This window comes from Larus michahellis, chromosome 9 (genome assembly GCF_964199755.1).
Source record: "Larus michahellis chromosome 9, bLarMic1.1, whole genome shotgun sequence".
Lineage (NCBI taxonomy): Eukaryota > Metazoa > Chordata > Aves > Charadriiformes > Laridae > Larus > Larus michahellis.
Window position 1 is genome coordinate 33,916,968 of NC_133904.1, and position 24,518 is coordinate 33,941,485.

Here is a 24,518-nt window from a genome sequence, read left to right on the forward strand (position 1 = left end):
CTGCTAATTCAGCTCTGCTGAATGATGCTGTAGAAGGTCAGCTTCCCATCCATCTGTGACTGTTTGCTACTCAGCTGAATATGTGAGGTGTCTGTTCTCTCCAGATTCACCGAAGAGCTATTGAATGAAAGATAAGCCTTTTAGTTCCTTCATGCTCAGTTCATTCCTTCATCCTCAAGGCACATTAAAAAATAAGAGCTGTTCCACTGGTAGCATGAGGCTGGGGCCTAGAACTCTTGACAGTATTAATACCTTTTGGTGATCTGTGGTCTAGAGATGTTTGCTAACACCATATGGATGTGGGTAGATACTCTGTCACAACTTCTGCTGGTGAAACTGGTTGAATAGTATAATTGATTAAACAGATGTCCAGTTCAGAGGCCATTTAATGTTTTAAGTTCTTATTACAGTAGCACAAATAAGGTGTGGTGTAACTGGAAAGTTGCAGACCCAAGCAGAGAGCAAATATAGACCTATTAGCTTTTGCAAACAGATCATTATTTTTACTGAGAGGAACTGCAAAGAGTATCTTCAGATACTGATAGTCATCTAACTGTGTAAGGAAGTTCATTAATCAGGAATTTCAAAATCTTATCCTCCTGATATGAAAATTAGAGAGGTGTATTAGAGAGGCAGTAGTCACTGCATGGGCATCAGATGGAATTTCATCAAGACTAAATTTATTCCAGTACATTTAAAAGTAATTATTGCTGTAGAAATGTTATGCCAGTCTAATATTTTTTTTTCCTGTTAATAAAGAGCCAAAAACTCTGGGTTATGTCAAGCTAAGTTGGTGGTTTTAATGTAACAACTCTCTCATCCTTTATTCCTTATATATTCTGAATTTCAACTCCTCCTTGAGATTGAAAGGGGACATGGGGAAGAGCATATTACTGTATTACTAGAAAGAAATCTGCGTATGGAATCCCAAGCAGGCAACTTTGTAATGAAATTGAGGATATTTCAACTATGCAGAACTCAGTTTGTGCAGAAAGATAGATTAGGTAACCTATTAGGAGTTTTTCCATTTCTGATTTTATGCTTCTGAGAATACAATGCTTGCCACCAGTGCCTGAAAGTCATTATTCCAATGTTCCGTTTCTGCTGATGAGAGAAACGCCCCTCAGAGATTTCTATACATTCTTGGCATCTAAGAGATGGCAAATTAGGCAGGGAAAATGGGAGTAAGTTAAAGGATATTGTAATGCCTAAATGGAAAAATAATGGACTCCCATATCAGAACATCCCATCTACCTACGAAAAACCTGAAAGGTTATTTTGATATGACTTTTTTGACTCATTTTCCTCCTGTGTGTATTATGAGTAGAAAATGAAAACGATAAAACAAATTTGAAGGTACGTAAATAAAACAGCAACCAATAAATTAAAATGATCAGTTCTCAGTTCTGGAAGTGCTGCTGCACGTACGTTTCCTGCTAGGTGCTGCTGCCCCAGCAGAAAGTTGTCCTTGCTGTGAGCAAGAAGGCAGACTGTCCAGGCTGCGTGCAGCACAGCTACTCTCTTCTTTGGTGGAAATCAGGCAGCACCTGCCAGTGACTGCAACAGCAGAGGCTGTGAATTTAGGACTGCCCCCAGCATGTTACGCAAAGCGCTTGCTGCCTAGGGAAGCAATAAAGAGTACAAACTTCGTCAGGGCTAAATAAGAATGACAGGACTGTGCACTCCAATTAATAGTCTGAATACAGAAAGATGGATATTGCAAACATAACCATTTGTTTCCAGTTATATCTCTCAAGCAAGAGGCAGGGGGTGGGGTTTTTTTTCTGATTTTTATGAACAGAATACAAAAAAGCAAAAGCATCTTGTACCTCTGAGGTTGCATATGCTATATTTTGTAGCATCTCTTAGCAAGGAGAATGCTAAATGCAGAAAAACCCCTAAAGCTAGAGATGCTCAAGGTTCCTTAGAATGAAATGTGAAAAGAGAAAAAGTGTTCTTTGGGGGGAAAAAGCTTTCGGGGATATTTCTGACTGTGAACATGCTTGTGGACTTGTACTGGAACTAGCTATGGAGAGACTGTAACAGTTATGTACAGTACACATACAGCATGGAAATACTCATTGGTTTTATTGATATAATTGGGATACTTTAGTCTTGTCATTCTGTTAAAATAATTACTTAGAAGAAGAAATTTCAAGGACAGAAACTTGAAGTAGCAATAGCAGAGGCTCAGGTACATCATATGTAGCCTGTATATCTATCAATAATGGTTTAAAGTGATATCCGCAGCTGTTCTAAAATAATGGAATGGTGCTTCTCTGCACTACCTGCTTCCCACCCTACATCTTTTCAGCCTCGTGCCAACTGTAGGTGTAAAGTTGTAGCAGTGACTGAGTTTGGCCCATATATTCTGGAATAGAAAATGGGCCACACAGTTGCAGTTGATGGTGTCTCTGGAAAAGGCTGAGACTTCAGCTCTACACAACAGGACTTTTTATTATTGTTAATTAGATATTTCTTTAAACAAGCAGACTCTTGGACATTTACGGAACATTCATCTCCGTATTCTCCAAAATAATTGCTGACATGAGGTGAGGACTCCTTTCATGTCTTCTTTACCAGAAGGCATTCCGCAGAGAATTAGTTCAATGTTATGGGCTTCCTGCAATCTCCTTTCCCAATAATTAGTTCGATTAGAACGCAAACTCATCTTTTAACTCTAGTTTCTTCTTGTAGAGGACTTGTATGTCATAGCTTCACAACTGTTCATAATTTTTATAACAGATAGCTTCAGAGCTATTTATTGTACAACATAAAAGAACAACAAAGGCTTTTGATTACTAGCCTTTGATAGAGACTAGTTGGCAAGCAGATGGATTGGGAGATGATAAAAGAGATCGACCTTAAATTTGGCTTGCTACAATGGGGAAAGAGAACTTAGGCAAATACTTAAATAGTGATTAAATGTGTATTTCCTGAGTAGAAATGGGCTCCTCTATAGAAGATTTCCTTAGGTAAAGCAATTATTGACCTTACTTGTTAAAAAGATACAGGCTCTGTATTACAGTGACTGGGACTGGTTCTTTTGCTTTAGGTTTGTGTCAGCATCGTATGCTGATTTTTATACAAAAGCACGTGACAATAATTCTTGGAGATGTGGAGAACGCCCAGAAGGTAACAGGATTTGGGTGGCTTTCCTGTGTCACAGTTTGGAGTTGGGGAAGGAGCCTCAGCGGTGCAGGCTTCTAGACTAACTCCAGCAGAAGGGTGCCTCAAGGATGACTCAATACATGGAAGTATAGCACAGAAATCAATATTAGAATCATTACTGAAAAAATAATCCTGTGTAATACCAGAGTGCTTGGCACTAGGTTGAGAAACTGTAATTAGACCAATGAGAGCATCACAGTCCATACCACTTTGAACTGAGTTCCTTGATAGTGTTTTCAAACTACCTACAAATACTGTATAAATCTAATTATCATTAGAACAATCTATGTTAGACCTTTTTGTATGATAAATAACAGCGTATTTATTCAGAAATTATATTACTAATGTTGATGCAGATATATGTCATTGTTGCTCAGCTGTTGCTTTTTCTATGGTGCAGTAAATTTACACTGCTAAAAAGTAAACGAGGATCTTTAGGTTTGTTTTTTTTCCTGCCACTTGGCTCCGTTGCAAATCTGCGATAGTACATTGAAATGATTTGAGCTGCAGTGTGAGAATGGGGCCAGATATCAAGATTTTTGTGACCTCCTTTACCTCTAGTATGCTTACAGTAGTTCCAGACAGTAGCATTTTCTTTGAATTATTAATTTATCCACATTTCAGATCGTAGTTCACTGGAGAGAGCAGTAGCTGAAGAACCTCTCCTTCTTGGGAGTGATGGGCTTGTAATGAACATTGTTGTCTCCTTCCTAAGCAGCACCACTGAGGGATGATGACGGGAAAAGTAAAATGCACATGTTTAATGAAGGGAGGTAATAATGAACAGTAAAATTGCTGCATCTTATCTGGACATTATTTTCCTCCTGTGCTATTTTCATCCTGAAGGTCTGAGGTACTCAGCAAACAGGTGCTTTTAAAGGCATGATTATTTCCAAGTGCAATTAAGCTAAAGGATAAAATAGTCATTCTTGCTCTAAAGTTAAAAGCCAGAGGTTTTCTGCCCATTCATATTCTATGCATTTGGGCTTCAGCTTTCATGAAAGTCAGATTGTCTCCCTGCATGAATGCTAAATTCAACATAAAGAAGAAAACTAAATTAGGAGATGAGTAGTTTAAGGGAACTGTTAAATTTCAATCCTGACTTTAATTAAGTGGCTCGTCTGTTTCTAAGTACTTGAAAATTTAGCTTCTATACATTAAATACGTATTAAAGGATAATTCTTAAAAATTACTAATACAGCTTTTTAGAATAGATTAAACTATAATATACATACTTATATTAATATTTTTGGTATTTGATTAGAATTCATCAATAAAACTAGTTTTTAATGTTCTTTTTTGAACATTTTTTCTTACATTGATGCTGTCCTTTGTAATATTGTATAATGAATACATTTAGAAGCATCTGTGAGTTTTTGCTTCATGTACTTGACATGATTCTGGCCTTTTAACTTTTAAAACATTTCTCCAATTAAGCTGTTCAAGCCCTTAAGGCTGTCCACAGCTGCTGCAAATTGATTTCTCCCATGATGATATTTAGAATCCCTTGCTGAAACATGAGGGCAATAACCCAGCATTTTTTAATACCTCTTTTTTATACTTTTGGACTTCCTGCACATTTTTAAAGTTAATCTGACAGTTGCTTTTTTCCTTCCTTTCTTCTTCATCACCTCCCCCTATACTGATCATCTAGAAAAATGTTTATTTCTAAAGGCCATCTTATCCAGGGTTAATCCTTAAAAATGTCCCACGTAGTACCTCTGGTTAGAAGAAATCTGAAGTGTAAATGAGCAGGCCTGAAAAATTATTGAGAAATGGAGTTGTAGCAGTAGTAATGCAAAACGATACAGTTGTTTATGTTCAAGTGTTTGGCCATTTTTGCATTTGAGATATTAGCCAGCAGTAAAACATGTGGAATCACACATTATTGTTGAAGTCGCCCATAGCCTGAGAGCTGAGCACCACTTAGCTCCTGGAATTCCCGTTGAGATTTAACTGATGGAGAGGCCTTGTACTGATCTTCTAGATGGGAGTCAGCCTTTCACCTCATCAAAAAAATATTTCTCAGTACTGTAGCCTTACTTCTAATGGTTCACTGTAGAGTTTCTTTTCATTCGATCCAAAGATGTGAAAACATTTTGAGGGCACTTGTTTGGTTTCTGGATATACCTGCACATCAGCACATGAGCACGCCTGACCTGGCTTTTATCTAGATAGTCTATGTAATACATACAATGAAGACATCGTGGCATAGATTTCAGCATTAAATGCACTGTCGTAGGTCTCTTTAGGCCCATAAAATTAAAACTTTCTGTCTTCATAACATGTTAATTAGTTTAAAGATAACATACACGCACATATATATACACATATATGTACATATGGCGTGCATGTACTGCCATTATGGCAGTGTCCAATAGCACAGTGGACACAAAACAACTGAAATTTTTAATTTTGCTAGTTACATCTTTTCTGCTTGGGTGGTGTCTTTGTTTAGCTAGATCACATCATACTCTTTCTGATTTTTGATTGTATGCCTCTTTTTTTTTTTTCATTTTTTTTTTAATGGGAAATCAAAAGATGGCACGTAGGTCCCTGTGGGAAAGCAGCGGAAGATCGGCAAGGAGGATTGTAAATATGTTCAAGTGACCCACACTTGGGGTGCTGGAAGGCACATATATCACACTAATTGTTATTCAGTCTCAGGGGCTTGCAAGAAAAACACTTGCATTCAGATAACATAAGTCTGTGATGGGCTCAGGGACACCTTATCTAGCCACTTGAAGAAGATCAAAGCACAGTGAGAAAACTATGCCTGTTTGAACCCTTTAAATACCAGCAAGAACAGAGAGCCCGTGCGCGCTCTTGCTAACAAGGATTCTCTCGCTAACAAGGACTTTCTCTCACCCCGAGGTGCCTGTGGTCCCTGCTTGCGTGCCTCTGCCCGGGTGTTGCTTCGGAGATTCCCTGGTCTGTGATGTATCGAGATTAATCTTGTTCTTTGCCTTTCATCCATGGTTTTGTGGTTGTTCCTGCGTCCTGCCTGCATCGGCTCACACAGTTCCTATTACAGAAATTCCGTCCTGAGTGTTTGGAAGGATGAACAAATCTCCAAAAATTACTGTTTTTCTGAAACTAGCAAACAGTAAAAAATATCAAGGAACTGCAATGCTTTACAAACAAAGAAAGAAAACTAAGTACTTAAGCTAAATATATGTAATTCCTAAATTGGTTGTAAGCTTCCGTATTTTGCCTAAACATTGACCAGGTGCAGATCCCCATTAAGGGAAAAGTTTGGGGAAAAGTTACAGTCATAACCAGGCAGACAGGATAACTGATAATAGTCATCATTTCTCTAATTTAATTTGTGTCACACCACATACAGAACACGGGTAGATCTCTGCAGTCATTAATATATTTGTATGTGTTGATATCTCAAGCTTTAAAAAATATTCCTTATAGCTTCGATAAGAACCTGTTAGTAACTGTGAATTTAGGAATTTGGTTTTCCTCAGACCATTGTGTAATTATTTGGCAATTGAGTATTGCACTAAGCTTTTTTGGTATGCTGAGATTTCAGATGAATGTCTGAACAATGACAGATGAGATTTTACTATTGCTGGAAGTTCAAATTTGGCCAATGAATCTGTTACTTACAGCAGACTATATGAAAGTGGTGACTCTGAATTGGCAAGCATCAGAAATAAAGATTTTATGATATTATTTAGTTTGACATTTAGCCTTGATCCTCTCATTAACCACTGAAATCTCTTGCTCCAGTAAATGCAGGGAAGCCCCCTCCCCCTAAGCATTTTATTTGATAAAGGCTAAAATATTAATCTTTAAGCAGATTTTCCAATCTCATTAGTTTGACATTAAGTCACTTCACTTACATGATTTTTATTTGCACACTGTTCTAGATGGACATTTAATACTAAATTTCAGCCTGCAGTGAAGTAAATTCCAGACAGGCGGCCGATTAGGTAACACAATGATTAAGCCTCTGTTATCAGGAGCACCATTGGTCTTTTAAAGAGTGTGCATGGCTTAATTTCATCTCATCTAATTGTTATCAGTGAGCTGCCATTGGTTCATTAAAAACCTTTCCCATCGAAATAGCAACAGTCTAATGACTTTATATAAAGGTCTGTTTCCAAGGGACTTTGTTGTTCATGGTAGACACAAATTAGAATGAATTATTCTGAGATTTTTTTTCAGTTACTACATTTTATCGTAATTTTAAAAGCTATATTTTGGAATCTAATTTGCTTCCTAACTTATTTTTAACATTTAAATGAGGAAGAAAGGGGAAAAAAATAATCTAGTAATAATCTCTGACTCTTTAGTGTCTTGTTTAGGTTTTTTTTTTTTGAGGTTAATTGCTGCTTCTGCAATTGAACATTACGCCAGCTAAGCTCATTGTCATATTTATCCATATTTTCAATGGTACCTGCTAATTTTCTGACAGTTTTTCATAGCACAAACTTTGAGAAAAATTGGCATTATTCTCAGAGTTTGTGAGCTTTTTTTGAATGAAGAATAAAAAACTCAAGTCATTTTCATATGGATATTTACAAAATATAAAAATTCCTAGTTCACACATACCTTATTTTAAGTAACAGAGTACTTGAGTAAATTTTGGCCTCTGAAAATGTAGTATCTTAATTCACTTTCAGACACTTCTGTATTAAAGGTTCCTTTAGCTATTTTATCTTCACTGCTTTGTTACCTACAAAGAAAATTTTCCTATATGATTTAAGCTAACTAGAAAATAAATTATAAAAATGTATATTGTGTGTTATTAGTATCATTTTCAACATGGTCTGAAAAAGTTAATATCGAACAACAAAGCATAAGTGGGCATCTCTCCAAACTTCTGCCTTAAAATGCTGCCTGTAGCCAGAGAAAAGTAACTGAATGTATTAAAAATATTTACACAAAGTCTCCTGGCACAAATAGCAGCAATGTGTAATTATCTCATTGTTATGCTCTGCTCACTGATTAGCATTGAAGGGGAGGGACTAGGATAGAATAGGCATAGCAGGAAGGCAGCCAGCACATTAGCTGTAACTTGTGTATACATAACTCTTAATAAATCAAATTGGCAAAGTATCAGCTGGCACTTAGTTACTGTATGTGTTCTGCGGTAATCTTATATAAAATTTAATTTTTTTGACATAATCAATAATTATTATTGGAGACATCACAAACAGTTAGAAGCAAGTTATTAAACTCTGTTGATGGTGTTTTCTGTGAGAGGTAATGAACTGTGCATACTAGAATTAATCTTACTGGTTTCCACTGAATTTGACTCCAAAGCTACTTCAAGCAAGACGTCAAGTGACAGTAAGGTCAGAAGCTTTTATAATTATGACAGACTCTAGCCATCACACCATGTCCTGAAAGCACAGTATTTTTTCTTTCTAGCTTTTGTGTAAATCTTAGTGAATACTCAAACATGCTACACAGTGCTTATTTATGCTAGTAAGCAATTAGTTTTCCACTGTCATAAGAAACTTCCTACATGAAAACAAATAGCAAAGAGCATATCCATTATAACTAAGTTTTCACATCTTTGAACTTTTTCCTATTCTAATGAGAAACTCTGTTCAGTCCCAGTTGTTCAGATTTTCATCTTTTCAGTGCTGAAATTTCTCTTTTGAAGCTTGACGTTGATAACCTGAACTCATTGGTATTGCTCCTTTGTTATAGCCTTGTTTACTCTGTCTGTCTCAATGCTGCACAAGTTATACTTGCAAATACTATAAATCCATGCAGGAGCAAAGGCCATTACTGATTCTGATAACCCCCCTGAATAAGAGTGTCTTGTTTGGGAGTGGGCAACAGAGCCTAATGTTAAAAATTCAAGGTCATTCTCTGGGCCAGCAGAAATTGGGATGCCATGAACCTACATTTATTTCGCAGTGTGAGGTGGAATACATGCTCTAGTCAAAAAGAAGCTCTATATATGCATAAGTGTGTGTGTGTATATATATATATATATTTATATATCATAGAATCAGAGAATAATTCAGGTTGAGAAGAGACCTCTGGAGGTTAGCTAGTCTAATATCCTGCTCAAACAAGGCTAACTTCTAAGTTAGTTCAGGTTGATGAATTTTGGTTTTAGGTTTTTTATTCCTGTAAAAGTTGGGATTAGAAGGTATTAATGAAATGGATTGAACAAAAGGAACAATCAGAAGATAGGTGGTAAAATTGTCTTTCCAAAAATTAGAAAGAAAAATAAAAAGAAGGTAGGAAAGAGAAAAATCAGCAAAGTAGGAAGGATAAAAATCTCTCTCCCATCGTTTAGTCTGAAGGCTTTTGTGGCAGCAGCATCCTCATTAGGCTGTGGCGGAGAAGTGAGGGTAGCTGAGAAAAGCCATGTGTAACTGCTTGACTGAAAAATAGCAGATGAGATGTGAATTTTTGTTGTTCCAGAAGATGCCATGAAACAGCACAGTATTCTTTTTATTTAAATAGTTTTGCTCTCTTTCTGTGGAGGGTTGTCTGTGGCTGGCTTGTGGACACCCATTCAGCCGCTCCCTCGCTCCCCCTCCTCAGCAGGGCAGGGGAGAAGATAAGATGAAACAGCTCCTGAGCTGAGGTAAAGGCAGGGAGGTCACTTACCAATGACTGTCATGGGCAAGGCAGTCTCAACTTGCAGAAACTCGATGTAATTTATTGCCGATTAAAAATGGATGGTGAGAAACAAAAGACAAAAGCTACCCCACCTTTCCCCCAGACCAGCAGGCTCGCTGCTGGGCCCGGCTGGGCCCTGAGGCGGGGCCCGGCTGGAGCCGGCTGTGTCCGGCACGGGGCAGCCCCCCTCGCCTCACAGAGGCCTCTGCAGCCCCCCGCTGCCAAAACCTGGGCGTGGGCAACCAGAATGGTAAAAGCTTCTCAATTTACACTGTTGTGTTTAATGATAGATATTAATTGGTCTTCTCAAAAACAGTTTGGTGTACAAGATTTTAAAAATGTGTGTTAAAATTTTCAGTTGATGACAGTTCTAGTAGAGGATGCGTGGAGTAGAGAGCTTCGCAGCAACAGGTGCCGCTCCAACAAGGCTGCATACAGGTTCACTGGGGCACAGGGCTGAGCTGGAGGTGTCACCTCACAAATCTGTGACCTCAGGTGCTGTTTTTATTAGACACCATTTTGGGGGACAACATAAAATTAAATTTTGCATTTGGCCTTAACGTAAGCAGTAGAGGAGAAACAGGGACCGTGTTACCTCTTCAAAGTGTGGAGACGGAGATGAGTCTGGAGATGTGCTCGTGTTCTCTCTGGTAGTTCTTGAAAGATGAGAAAATCTATCAGAGTGGAAGATGTTGCAGATGCAGCAAAACTTGCGCCTTCAAAAGGAAAGAGTGAGGAATCAGTTCTGAGAATGGTGGGATTTTTGCTTTTCAGCTACTCCCTTCCAGGACAAAAGTTATATTAGAAAGTCGATCCCCTTCACCCCCATCCCCTCCCAAATGAATCATAGAATCATAGAATTGTTAGGGTTGGAAGGGACCTTAAAGATCATCTAGTTCCAACCCCCCTGCCATGGGCAGGGACACCTCCCACTAGATCTGGTTGCTCAGAGCCTGGCTTTAAAAGCTTTCAGGAATACGCTACTTACAAAAAGATACCACAAGCCAATGGCCGGTTATTCATTTGAGAGGCATGAGAAACCTCCGAGCTGGAGTTAGTGCTTCTAAATGTTGTTAGATAATATTCATAGAGGAAAAAAGCTTTCCAATATTGAGAAAGCATATTCATCATGGGTAGACCAAATATGTGTACTAATCGGTTTCAAAGTCTTGCTAAGAGTAGTGCTTCCGAATGGACAGGGAAGTTGGTGTTTCTCCCTCAATATTTGGTCTGCAGGCCCAATTAGGGCTTACCGAGGCAATTAAGGGTGTAACTATACTAACGGAGAAGTAGCAGAGTTTTTTTAGCATGGCACTGCACTTGAGTTAATATCTTCCACTTCTTTGCAAGGTTAATTAGTGCTAGTTGTGATGGGGATACCAGATAAGTACATGTTACCTTGAAATTGCTGACTCATTTCATGTTTTTAGCTGAGCAGTTGTATGACGGCAGCCATGAATTTTTGGATACTCTTAATTTTTTGCAATATATGAGACCCTAGCCCAAAGGTAGGTAGATTTTTGTTCTTAGTATTTTGTTTATTTCTTCTCTTCACATTTTTCAATTAGCATTAGTCTCAAATGAAATGCCAGATTTTTTTTTTCTATAGATATATAGCCAACATTATGTTGGCTTGAAAATTGAAGGTTTTATTTACGCCCTACTCCCCCTGTAACAATCTTAACAGCTTGCTACATAAAATAATTAAAAACTGAGCTTTTGTCATTTCTCTTCGGAAAGAGCTCCTGTCATTTTAAACCTCTTCTAAACATCTGTCCTGCCATTGCTCTCTGTCAGAACATTTAGACAATTTGTGATGTATTTTTCCTACTATTGACAATACAGGCAAAAACAAATGAACACCTATTGGGTCGTATGCTGTTTCTGCAGTGACAATTATCTGAGAATAACATGGTAATGATGTGACAAATGCTCTTGTATGTAGTGAGGGGGAGATACTTATTCTCCAGTGATGTGGTTGGATGCACCTCAGTATAATTCTGGTTCCTTCTGAAAATATTTTATTCTAAACAAAAATGAATGTGTTGCTACATGGTAACTTATTATTAAATTTGTAATTCATGGTAATTTTAGGTAGCATATGCTGACTGTTGGTCTTTGTTTCTTGAAGGAATGCTATGCACCCAGATTTCCCATCCAAGTGCTTTTGCAAACTTCACCTCACGTTTTGCAACATCTTAGTAAAATAGGGAAAGTAGCTTATGAACTGTAAATGAATGACTGAGGTTTAAATCAAAGAGAGGGTCTTAGCTATTCTGGGAGTATAATGTAGGTAAGAGGAAAAAAGCATAAAAGACAGAAAATAATGTTAAAATGGACTTGGACCTCTACTGACAAATTACTTGATGAACAGTATTAAAACTATATCCCCCACATACCATTATTGGAGGGTGGTTTTTTTAGTATTGGTTGGACAGTGTATGTTGAAGATTAGCAGACTTATTAATTGAGCTGTGGCTAATCTTCAAATATCCAAGATAAAATCTCCTTCTGTATTATTCGTGTATGCAGAATACCTGTATCATCAAGCATATTCACGTTCACAGGCTTAGAAGTTGCTGTTCTTTCCAAATAATTTGTTTAGTGCTAAAAAAAAGTGAGAACAGGCATTTTCAAGCCTTCTTCATCCCGTTTGTTGTGAAAGAAAATGCACTTCAGGTTTGCTAGTTACAGTTAACTTTTAAATTTGTGGATATTGCGCTTGCTGAAAGTTCTACAAAGTATCCTATGTAATGTATCTTTTCCCTTATCCTTCATTTCTCATTCCCTTGAATGAAGTTAATAGATGTTCCTGTTCTATTCTAGAAAGACCCAACATGCTAAGACATATCCTCTCTGAATCTTGCTGATTCCTACTAAATAACTTTAGATGAGTGACCAAGAGATACCCTTTCCTAAGCCCCAGTTTTTTGTTTGCTTGGTTGGTATTTGGTTATAAAATCCTGATACCATCTTTGAGGGTGAAGAGATCTTTGGGGATGAGAGGAAGTTATCTTGTCAGGGCATGGCTGAACTGCATTGCAGAATGGCCACATCCCACAGTCCATCATATTTGGCCACATTTTATGTACTTCTAATGGCTGAAGTTCCTGCAGTCAACAGATGCAAGATTAGATTTTCAAACAGGCTAATTTTCTAGATTCTTCTACTACCTTCAAAAAGCTTGAAGTACGACTACCACTCACCCTTAATTAAAAAATACTAGGATACTTGCCATATTTTTTGGCTGCCTAAACGATGATAGATGGTCTTAAAGAGTTTTAGATTTTCTTTTCTCTGTGGTTACGCTGAGGAAACCTTTGCTTCCTTCTGTGAATCTCAAAAAGATGTTGTCGTTTTTCATCACTCCTCTTTCCTGTGGGACCCAACAACTCCACAATTGATTTTAATCTGCAATCAAACAGAAATTGAATTCTATTAAAAAAAAAATCTCTTCTATTCTCAGAAGTATTAGTTCTGTTCATCCAATCAACTGGTTTAGTACAGCACCAGCTAGCCTAATTACTCAATAAATATAATGGAAAATTTACAATATCTTGAGAAGAAATAAAGGAGCAGTGCCTTTCCTGGATGGAAAGAGAAAAAAGATTAAGTTAGGTGAAGATGGGGGCAATGAGTGCAGCAGAGAAGAACACTGAAACAAAGGTTTGTTGTGAGCTGAAAAATAAAATTTTGGTGATGTTTTAAATATAGGATGAAAGTTCTTTCATTTTAAAATTCTGTGCTATTGTTATCCAGCAGCTACTGCCTACAATTCAGAAAATAGTTTTATTGGGTTAATTCTAGTACTCAGGCTTGACGATATTTGTTTAAACACCTACAGATACAACATTCTGGAGTCACCCTTAGAACTTCCCCTAATACATATGTCTACCTACATTTATTAACATGCACACATACACATAGATCTTTAAATGCGTTATATCTCAGTTTGTATATGTAGGTGTATATACATGGTGCATACATACAATGTATGTGTCTCATGTCTGCCAAACATGTCAGCTTAAACTAAAATAGAAATCTGCATTTATTTTTTTACTTCAATAGACTGTCTTTCAGTGGACTGTTCTTTTAACTGAAAAAACATGTAACATGCATGTTCTCTCCAGCTGTACTAAACTCACTGAGTTTGGGGGGGGGGGGGGGATGTTTACTGTGTTGTTTGTTTTTTTAAGTAGAAGTACATTCATCGTCCTCCTTGTGGAATTTGTACTATGATTTTCTTCAGGAATATTTGTTCTTCACAGGATTTTACAGTACTCAGAAGGTGCCTTTTGGAGAGTAAATGCTTTCATTTCTGTTGGACTTTCGAAAAAGTAACTGTATGGCCAGCTGTTACACTACAAAAATCATGCAGGACAGATGTGTGTTAAAATGACTAGGATTAGAACAGATATAGTGCAACCTTATTTTCTCAATAGGTTGCAGAAAAAGAACTTACACTGATTAAATATTTTCAAAGTAGATACTTGCACATTAGAATCAATAGCAGTGGTCAGCAAAATTGTGTGATAATCTTCAGTGCCTTAGTGTGGATTAATGCTGCTCCAGTCAAAAAGAAAAAAAAGTTATAGTAATAGTGACATGTGCTTACATGACCCTGGTGCAGATTTTCTGGAAGTTGCACTGTGTTTGTTTTTGTTCCTTCTGCTCTGTGTGGAAAGTATAGCTGTGTGTTTATTCCCCAAATACTACCTTATTTTAAAAAATGATTGTCAGTAACATAGCTGCAGCGAAAGAGCCCACTAAATTACTGTCTGAAAAATGTCATCATCAATGTTGTGTTCACTTAAAAGTGTGCTTTTGTGTTGCAAATGTGCTACAATAATTTTCTTTCATTTCAGCTATTATAATGGCATAAGTCATCTTGGTTATAAGCTTAGTTCCATTGACTATGTTTTTGTAGTAACAAACTCTTTCCCATTGTAACAGCAATTCAGCTACTTGATAACCATATAGCCAGCATTTACCCCATCTGACCTTGATCATCATTGTAGCTAAAAAAATAAATAATAAAATAAATAAAACTCTGATACATAGTGTTTGCCTTAGATTTTTCTTTTTTTCCGTGGGATCAGAATTTATGTTGGAAGGGACTAGCACGTGTTCAAATGATATGCAAGAGGAAGTCTTTGAAGAATCAAAAATATACTGAAATTTAATTTCTACAATCTTACTTTTTATGTAAAAACCCTTTAAGATTTTTGTAATAGTCTTCTCTATAAAACTTTAAAAACTCATGCAATTTAATAGAAAATTCTATATCTGTTGTAAAATTCTTTAGACTGCTTTAAAATTCATAGATATAAGTTATGGTTTGCAAATTAAATTTTATAGGCATCTTCAATTAGAATACGTTTCAGATTAAAACAAAATAAAAGGCGCTACTCTTGCATTTTACCAGTTTGTTGTGGGGTTTTTGTTGTTGTTGTTTTTAAAATAAATATTGCAGTACAGGGAGGGTGGGTCTTGGTATAGAATTTTATATGGTCAAAACTAAGTTTTCCAAGGAAATAATTCTAAGATAAATTTTGGTAAGAACATCCATATATCTGATTTTTTTCCTCACAGGTTCAGGGGAAGCTGCTATTTGTGAGATAAATCTCAACCTGCAAACAAGCTCTTTCTAGAGACTAGTGTGGAGAAGTTCTCTACGAAGAGAGAGACCATGAGTAAGTTTTTGAGAATATCACTTTTGCCAAAGGTTTGTAGCACGTACAGTTTGTCAGGACAACACTAATCAGTAGATACCTGCCACAAAATTTCAGTGTGGTTTGAGAGTTAAAATATGAAGTAAGACATATAATTGGAAAGCCATTATAAATAATTTTAGTTTTTGAACTTTGATCCCAGTCTGACAAATGAAATTAAATGCATGCTATCTATTTTGGTTATTTTATTCCTCTTAATAAAATTAGACCAATAATTGAACATATAGGACTGTACAATGAATTTGGAGTTTGACTATTGAAAATGTGAAGTGTTACATGGGTATAGAAGGGTGTAATTTGCTGGTTTATACAAGTGACTTAGATACTATGGCTACTTCAGCTCTTAAAATGGTATCCTTAGGGTTGGATATTGACATCAATATTAGAATTTTAAAATCGTTGATCAGGCTCTGTAGAGATTCCGTGGGATGCTCTGTTTGCTACTATTATGTGCAAAAAGACAACACATGAATTTGGCAAAATCCTATTTTTTGTTTGTGTGTTTAACTGCAATGCCAAGTACAATGACACTGCATTTGGATGGAGTTGTCATGTCAGCAATAGAAGGTAAGAGATATTTGAAGTCAATGGCAATAGGAGTGTCACCAGGAGCGTCCCAGCTGTGCTGCTGGTCAATTTAGAGTGCCATGTGCCATGTGAAGGGAGTGTAACAAGCAGCCTGGGCCAGGAAGCTTCTGTGGGCATTAGCAGCTCTTGGGTTTGGGGCTGTGCGGCCCTGACGTTCCTTGTTGCCAGTCGGCAGCGAGGGGCAACTTTTGGCAACACAGGGCTTGTTTAGCCCTTGGGAAATTTTTCAGAAAGGAAAAAAGACACTTGTGAGAGGGTTTGTCAAGGAACTTGAGCTCTGCTTGTAGGTGAAATTCCTCCTTTTCTTCAATAACAGTTTCTTTGGTTTCCCCAGTAACACACAATGAGAAACTAGCATGCTGATGCAACTGCAGTGCAGTGTGCTTTTCTTCAGAGCACTGAGGCCTTCACTAAGGGTATCTATTGCTGTTGCTCATTAAAGTGGTGTCCTACACGTCTCTGCTTCTAATGGGATAGGGCTGTGGCTGATTTCATTCACTGCTGTTAATAAACTGTGCTTTCATTTTTTTTCTCTTATACTAACTCCTAGTGCTGAAAATCGGAACTCCATACACTGAATGATAATAAGCACAAGCGTAGTAATAACTATCAAGTGCATTTAGTTACATCTGTTTTAGTGATTCTCATGATCTGATCATTTCTGATGTTGTTCTTACAAAACACTATGACAATTATTTCATCAAAGCTCTCATCATTTGACAAGACTTTTGTAATCTTTTCATAAATACCAGGGTTTTTAAGTAGCCTACATTTTTAAATATTAAAACTACTGATGATAAAATATCAAGTAACTCTTAAAGAGGATAGTGATGAGGTGTCCTCTTCATTTCATAGAATAGAATCATAGAATAGTTTGGGTTGAAGGGACCTTTAAAGGTCGTCTAGTCCAACCCCCCTGCGGTGAGCAGGGACATCTTCAGGTTGCTCAGAGCCCCATCCAACCTGACCTTGAATGTTGCCGTGGATGGGGCATCTACAGCCTCTCTGGGCAACCTGTTCCAGTGTCTCACCACCCTCATTGTAGAAATTTTCTTCTTTCTATCTAGTCTGAATCTGCTCTCTTTTAGTTTAAAACCATTACCCCTTGTCCTATTGCAACAGGCCCTGCTAAAAGTATGTAAAAGTAGAAAATGCTGTACACACTTATAGAGAGCAAAAGAACCATATCAGTATAGATCCTACACTCTCTGAACGCAAAATACTTTGCATTATCTGTACCTTAATGTGTGAATAATAGAAGCTTAATATGTGAGTGACAGAAGCTTGCAATGTTTCCTGGTCTACCTGTGGAAGTCTTTGCATTTCTGAAATATGGAGTATGTTGGGGGGAAAATGCATGCAAGCAGAACTTGGCTTCTCTCCTACAGAATGCAAGTGGGATGCATGAGGCTCAGGAAATTAGTAGTCAGGTCGCAGTGCTGTTCCAGCCTTCAGGCTCTAGTAATCAATGGCAGCTCCTGTGCAGGGTGATGAGGACGCATGGTCATTGAAAGTGTTCGGTCAATAGTGTTCCCACTCTTCTGCTTTTGCTGCAGCCTTTTCTCTTACTGGTACAGAGACTTTAGTGGCATCCAATGCTCTCTGCCACCCTGCAGTCTTCTGATATGTTGCATGCAGTAGAGCCAAGGTCATCATGGAAGAAAATGTAGCCACTTTGAACATTTTTTTTTAGTTCAGCATGGAGAGGTAGGTGACATTACTTGGTCACAGATAAAATTGGACTCCCTCACATCACTGCCACATTTCATCCTCAGTTGAACAGATTCTTCTTGGTGTTTATCATAAGGAAACACTCTTCTCATGCATGTAATTTCAAGCTAATTTGTTATTTATCAATGGATAGTTCTGCTAATATAAGCTATTATATTTTTACATAATTTATATACACTATATATTATACAACGTAGTACTTGGATGAAATACAATCTCTTTGATTAAGCTAGTACAAGGTGGAAAGCCTTGAACCATGATCCTCCTGTTAAACATCTGTCTGGAATACGAAAAGTAACAAATCATAAGAATTGAGAGCAGTGTTATATAGCCTATGAAGAGTTTGCCTACTATGTCTTGTGTCAACGTTGTGGTTTTATTCCTTATTCTGGTCTTCATTATTCTGCCGCAGGACAAAGAGCATGTAATGAACTTTAGTTAGCAAAAGATACTGCTTTTACACAGACTGTTGCATCAGCATCTCCCAGTCTGGACCATGAAGCTTAGTGAAATAGCACCCTCCCAGCCTTTGAGAAATCTCAGTCTGTGTTGCAGTGAAATGTACTGTGAGAGTTTTAAGAATCAGTAGTAATAAACAGCACTAAAAGCCATTTTGTTTCTTGAAAAATTGAGAGTCAGTTTTAACTATAGACAATATTTAATGATAAAATAATACTACTTTATGTAAAAGTGAAAAAGCCAAACTATGTCAAGCATACTGAGAAAAGGTGCCATTGTCTTTTCCCACATTTTCTCATGGGAGTCCATGCCTTGTCTTGTATAGCAGAAAATTGCATTTTCTGTTTATTCTTAACAATAGGCAGACTCAAACAAAGAAGCTAACAGATTTGTTTACAACCAGTGCTCACTGTATTTAAAGGTTGGTTTGAATTCCATTGAAAGTGTTTTCTGAATAACATAATAGTTGACTTAAAAGATTAAGGATAGCAGACTTGTATTTACTGTAATCCCTGGATTTTGTCATTAAAACCAAAGAAATTTTGTTTTTAAAATAAAAGTGAGTGCACACAAAGTCACATATTCTGACTCGTGGTGAGAATAACCACCTTGGCATTAGCCGTTCCTGTGCTAGGGGCTGTGCAAGAGCGCTGTCTAATCCGAGGGCTGTTGTACTGGATCTGATAACTACTTGTTTTCTAGCTCATTGCTAGGCAGTAGAATTTATATAATGTCCCTTGAACCTGTCAGTCAGGTTGCTCACATGACCCAATCAGTTGGTGAAGGGGAGCTATAAATGTGTGTGATAAAATCAGGAAAAAAATGCGTGTGGATATCTAGCAACGGTAGGTTGAGATATCCATACATGTTGGAGGTAGCTTTTAAAAAGTGTGTCCGCTGAAATACTAGAGGACATGTCAGAGAGAGCTTAAGTAAGTATAAACTGATTATTAGAAGACTTCTCAAGGGTTAATAATTATGCCTAAAAAAAACAATATACAGTGTAATTATAATTTGAAAGTGCTTAACAGATGCTTTAAACTGATAGAGCGCAAACAAAAATTGCAGTTTTCATTTCAGCAGTGAAGTGTTTGAAATTAACTGGATGTGTTGGACATCAAAGCTATTGCACATGTTCTCCATTGCTAGCACAGAATTACACCCCCAAAAAACCATAAAATGATTTTTTTAAATGTTTTTTTTTTTTTATTTCTACTCTATGATACAAAACAAATAGAAAGGCTTGAGTCATTCATATACCAGGTCTATTCCTTAACTCTGTCTTGTGGATTGTTGAAAGTGTTGCTAACTACGTATCCTTGGTTATATATTACCTATGGCCTATATGTAGTTTATATAAAAACCACAAAGGGTTAGTGCACAAATTTCTGGTTTAGCCTTTCTTCCCCCTCCCCCCTGAAAGACAGTGCATGAATAAAAATGCAAGATATTTATTTACTGTTGGCTTACTGGAATACTAGTGTGTCACTTTTTTTTTTTTTTAATAGAGCACAGTAATGCTTTTTTTTTAATGCAAAAAAAAAATATTTAGGAAGATCAAAAAGACATTAAGAAAAATCAGTGATGCTTTCAGTCACTTGGGGAATTCACATTCCCTTGTTCCAGGGAACTATAAACTTCTCTCATCCTCAGCCTTGGCCAATATACCTTTGCAATGCTTCTACTGGCTATTTGTAGTCTGGGATAAAATCTGGTTGCTTTGAATTAGGACAGGCTTTCCTTGGAAAACCTGCTTTTAATAATAGTGGTCATCTGAAGAATCAAGGTGTTGTGAGGGCAGTTTTCAGTTTCATTGAGACAGTGTTGTTCAGTAAAACATTTTGTCAGAATAGTGCTGACCCGCTCTTGTTTCAAGCTTTATGTTCTGTCTGATTTGAGGCCAAGCGTTTGGAAACATCCCAAGGTTTTTAATCTCTGCTTTACTTCTACTATTTGTGTTTTAAGGTTCAATACATTTTAAGCGCGTCCCTAGTAGGAAGGAATATCTGAAATGGAGAAGAATAATGAAAGACTGAAAATCTTTTTCAGGCCAGCCCTGAATGTATGTGATTTGGGGCAACTTACCTCAAAACTATTCTTGTAGCTCACAAATCTTACTGATAGAATCATACAGAAGAAACAGCTGAAGAGAGTTAACAAAATAGAAAACAAATCTCTTACAAATATTGATCTTAATTTTAAATCAAGTCCTAATTTGGCATCTTCTGCACAGAGTTCAATCAGATTATATGTTGCTTTTGATGAGAATCCACTAAGGAGTTTTCTCTGTGTAGCAAATATGTCAGCTGCTCTAAACCCAGGGAAATATCTTACCAGTGTTTTTTTTACCCTCCTTTCTGTAGCACTTTTCACAGCTGACAGCAGATGACCCAGTTCTTGGCTCTTAGACTGGCTTACTTTGTACATGCCCTTCTACATGTTGCTAATCTTTCCTTTGATTCCAGAAGTCAGTGACAAAGTGCAGCCTAAGAGAAAGAAAACAAAGCACAGATCCCATGTTCTTTGCAACAGCTTATCTCCATTTTGCTATACTTACAGAAAGTCTTTTGTAGAAACTATATTAATACGAATGGACATTTTCCACATTTCGGGCTGTGAATACAAATGCACATTACCCAAGGGTGGGAAAGCCGCATTCTCCCATGTTATTTGTATATAATAGAGTATTCAGAGGGTTTTTTTGTTATTTTTTGGGGGTGGGTAGGATAGTGAGACCTTTGGGGCCATTTTTCTGTTGTTGCTTGAACCTGCATTTTTCTTGGCTCTGGAGAGATTAGACACACCTGTGTATCATAATCTTCTTTCAGCAGAGAAAATAGTCATTTTGACAGAAGTCCTCTGCAATCTAAACTAGAAATACTCAAAACTATAAGGCTTCATTTTTGCACTTTGGTAATGATTGGGTTTGACTTTTTCACTGTCTGCTTTACAAGGATTTATTAGTAAGGTGAGAGAAAACATTGTGTAAAGTTTACAAAGCTGCTTAAAATATTTGTGAATATCTGAAAAAAGCAAAAATTATTGTGTGAAAATTATTGCCATTCTGTTTTTTGAAAATACAGTTTTCTAAAGGTTGTGATTTCCATCTGTGGTGCAGTATACAATGTTTGGGTTGATAGCGTTGCAGCAATATTCGTTTGCTTTGGTCTTTTAACTTATAATTAATTTAATAATAATTTAATACAGAATTTGCTATGCAGTACTGTGTTGCCATGTTTGGATATTCAGTTTGCTTGAAACTCACATCTCACCAAGGCAGATTGTTTTGGGGTTCGGTTATTGTGAAATGTGAAGCACTTCAGGCAGTCAAGAAGTGCTTTCTGCTGCTATTGCTTTCAATGGTAGGATTCCTCATACTAGATATTGAGGATGCTTGTTATTACACAAGACTGCGCTCAAGGTGTATACATGCCTTAATAAAATAGAAAAGAATCATTCCTTTATTCAGTCTTGTCAGCATGTGACATAGATCATCTCCAACAGTTCACCTTAAAAAAAAAAAAAAAAAAGTGATAGTTCCTAGCAATATTTCAGTTGCAAACATTAGATATGCCACCAAGTCCCACAAGTTGTCTTATTCTTTTCCTTAAAAAAAACCAAACAGATTTGGGTCAGTGCCATGGTGTTTTTGGTTTTTTTTCATTTGTGATGATGAATAATAAATTGTATTGCATAAATGGAGAGAAGAAATAAAAGATTTTATTTCCTGTTTTGTATTTTGAATTTTTTGAATTCCTTTGAATTTCAAAGCAAACAATTACTAGGACGTTTTTACTTAAAACCTGAAGAAACTAAGAGGTCTTGCTTGGATCACAAAGAATCGAAAGAATAGCACTTTTTCACTGTTGTCAGAATTGTCACTTGTTTTCACAATTCTGCTTTTTCTGTTGTACTAAATTTACCATATGTTTAGAGTAAGCCAGTAACTATTTATCACTGACAGCAATGCACCAAGATGTTTGATTTCCAAAGTAGAGCTAGGCGAAACCAGGGTGTTGTTTTTTGTTTTTTGGGGTTTTTTTTGTTTTTTTAAGGCAATGATAATAAAAAAATAAAAAGAAGAATTTATTACAGGAAAAGAATGTGTTAGAATTCCAGTACACTGTAGTTAAAATGTTGTATTTCAAAAATAATTGAAATTTTTACAATCTATAACATTTTTCATTTCTATTCTGAAATCGTTAGCTGAAACTATTTATCATAATTTTCTAGGAAATGGTGGGGAAAGTGATCTCAAAATATAGAAGAGCAATATGAATTTAAAATAGAAATACATTTAAATGACAACAAAATCAGTGTATATGAAATGCTTTGGTTTCTGTATATCGACCATGTCACTGGAAGTACTTTTTTCCTGTTTGCAGTATCTATGGGCAAGTGAGGAATGGCAATGTCCGTATTTAGTCACTAAAGACAGAAGGCACAAAACTAGTGTATATTGGCTAATGGTATAATTTGTAGAGTAAACTAGAATTAATTAGACAGATTTATAATTTGCAAAGTAAATTAGAATTAATTAGATTCTCAGAAATACTGTTTTTCATTGAATATGCTATTGACTTCCTCTTCATACAGGTGATGCTTTACTTATGTATTTGATGAGTCCAATATACTGAATTAACTCATAGTAAGCCAAACTTTGCGGGGAGCTTAAAATACTAAACCCAGCCATGTGTTCAAGTGCCTAAGAAAGGTCTGAAGGAAAACTTTTGTCAGCTTTTTACTGAAATGTGTGACAGATACATGAACACAAACTGACCCTGTTGATACCTTCTGACTGTATTCCTGAAAACTTGTGAGAGTGGGCAAAACAGAAATATGTCGGAATTTCTATGTAACAGCAATTACGCTCTGTATGGGTGATAAAAGAATATAAAAAAAATGAGGCAAAACTAGAGTATTACTGTGATGCTTTTGTATATAGGAGCATGAGTATTAGCACCATAGATTTTATATTAACCTGTGAAAGCATCATGCAAGCAAGACATCCTTAAATCACAGAGTCCATTCACAATTCATATGTGAAAAAAGGAAATTCTGGTCTTTCTCTTGTTATTTTTGTTTGACATTTGGTTTGCTAAGAGACTTTTTCTGGGTACATTGGGATTTTAACATGTGAATTAAAAGTAAGCCTGACTATAGTCAGAAGTGCCCATAAATTGCAACTCGGTGTTATTCCCTTCAAGTTTTAGTCCCAATACTAGGAAAATACATGGCCCTCATTCTCAGTCCTGATGATTATTTATCGTATTGCTTTAAATCAAAGCTGGCCTGTTATTCTAGTGTTTGTTGGTTTAAGCTAAATGTCCATTAATATGCATCATCTTTAAAACAAATATTTATATTTTCAGCCCTTCAAGTACCAGATAAATAGAAAGAGATTTTAAATATATTTCCAAGATGATAGGCAAAGAACAAAGAGAACTTTGATTGAAATTTTAACTTTAGAAAAGCTGCCTCTGAATAATAATTACTGGTACTTAATAATGTAATTGTGCCACGTTTTTGCACATACCCTGGTAGATTTATTTCTTCTGTGGCTGTATGAATGTTCTTAATAAATCGGTTTTAAAAGTTTTACAGTTCTTCTAGTACAGTCTTGTACTTTGAATGGGAGCTGAGTTTCTTGTGTTTGCTGAAATGGGTGAAATATATTGCACAAACTGGTCCTCATCTCTGTTGACATCTCTGTGAACACATCTCTGTTCTCGTACACTGTGAAAAGGCCAGGAGCATCTAATGTGGTAGTATTCATAGAAATAGTTCGGAAAATAGCTTCGTAGACTTTCCTCTTGTCTCAGAAAATGGGTAGAGCTAAAAGTGTGATTGCAGTTCCTTTTTAGCTCATCCCCCTTGGCTAGTCTAGTGCTTGTAACAACATTGACCTTTTACACGGCTGTGGAAAAGGGAGGTAAAAGTCCTTTTCTGTCTCTACCATTGTCAAAGTTGAGCAGAGTCCCTCTCCAGTTGTGTGGTGTGCTAGTTTGTACATTCATTTTGCTGCAGTATTATGCTAGTTCTATTTATAGAAGTACATTTTATTGCTTGTGTATCTTTTGTATTTTAAAGCAGTAAATGCTAGTCTTTATCAATTAAATTACACATAGTAATTTTCAAAGCCATGGCTGTAATTTTGTATACGTCTCTGCAATTAAAGTGTACTATCTTAGTTACTTGGAAAGGTCATCTTTTTCCTATATACTTGGCTTCTTG

General features: G+C 36.6%; 1 long non-coding RNA gene across 1 annotated transcript in view; it reads left to right on the top strand.

The window, feature by feature from the left end:
* The window catches only part of LOC141748827 (uncharacterized), a 303,316-nt gene that overhangs the window by 201,001 nt on the left and 77,797 nt on the right, over positions 1-24,518 (top strand). The window contains exon 2 of the long non-coding RNA XR_012589110.1: positions 15,367-15,467. This is a non-coding gene — a long non-coding RNA (uncharacterized LOC141748827). The remainder of the gene's footprint in view (positions 1-15,366; positions 15,468-24,518) is intronic.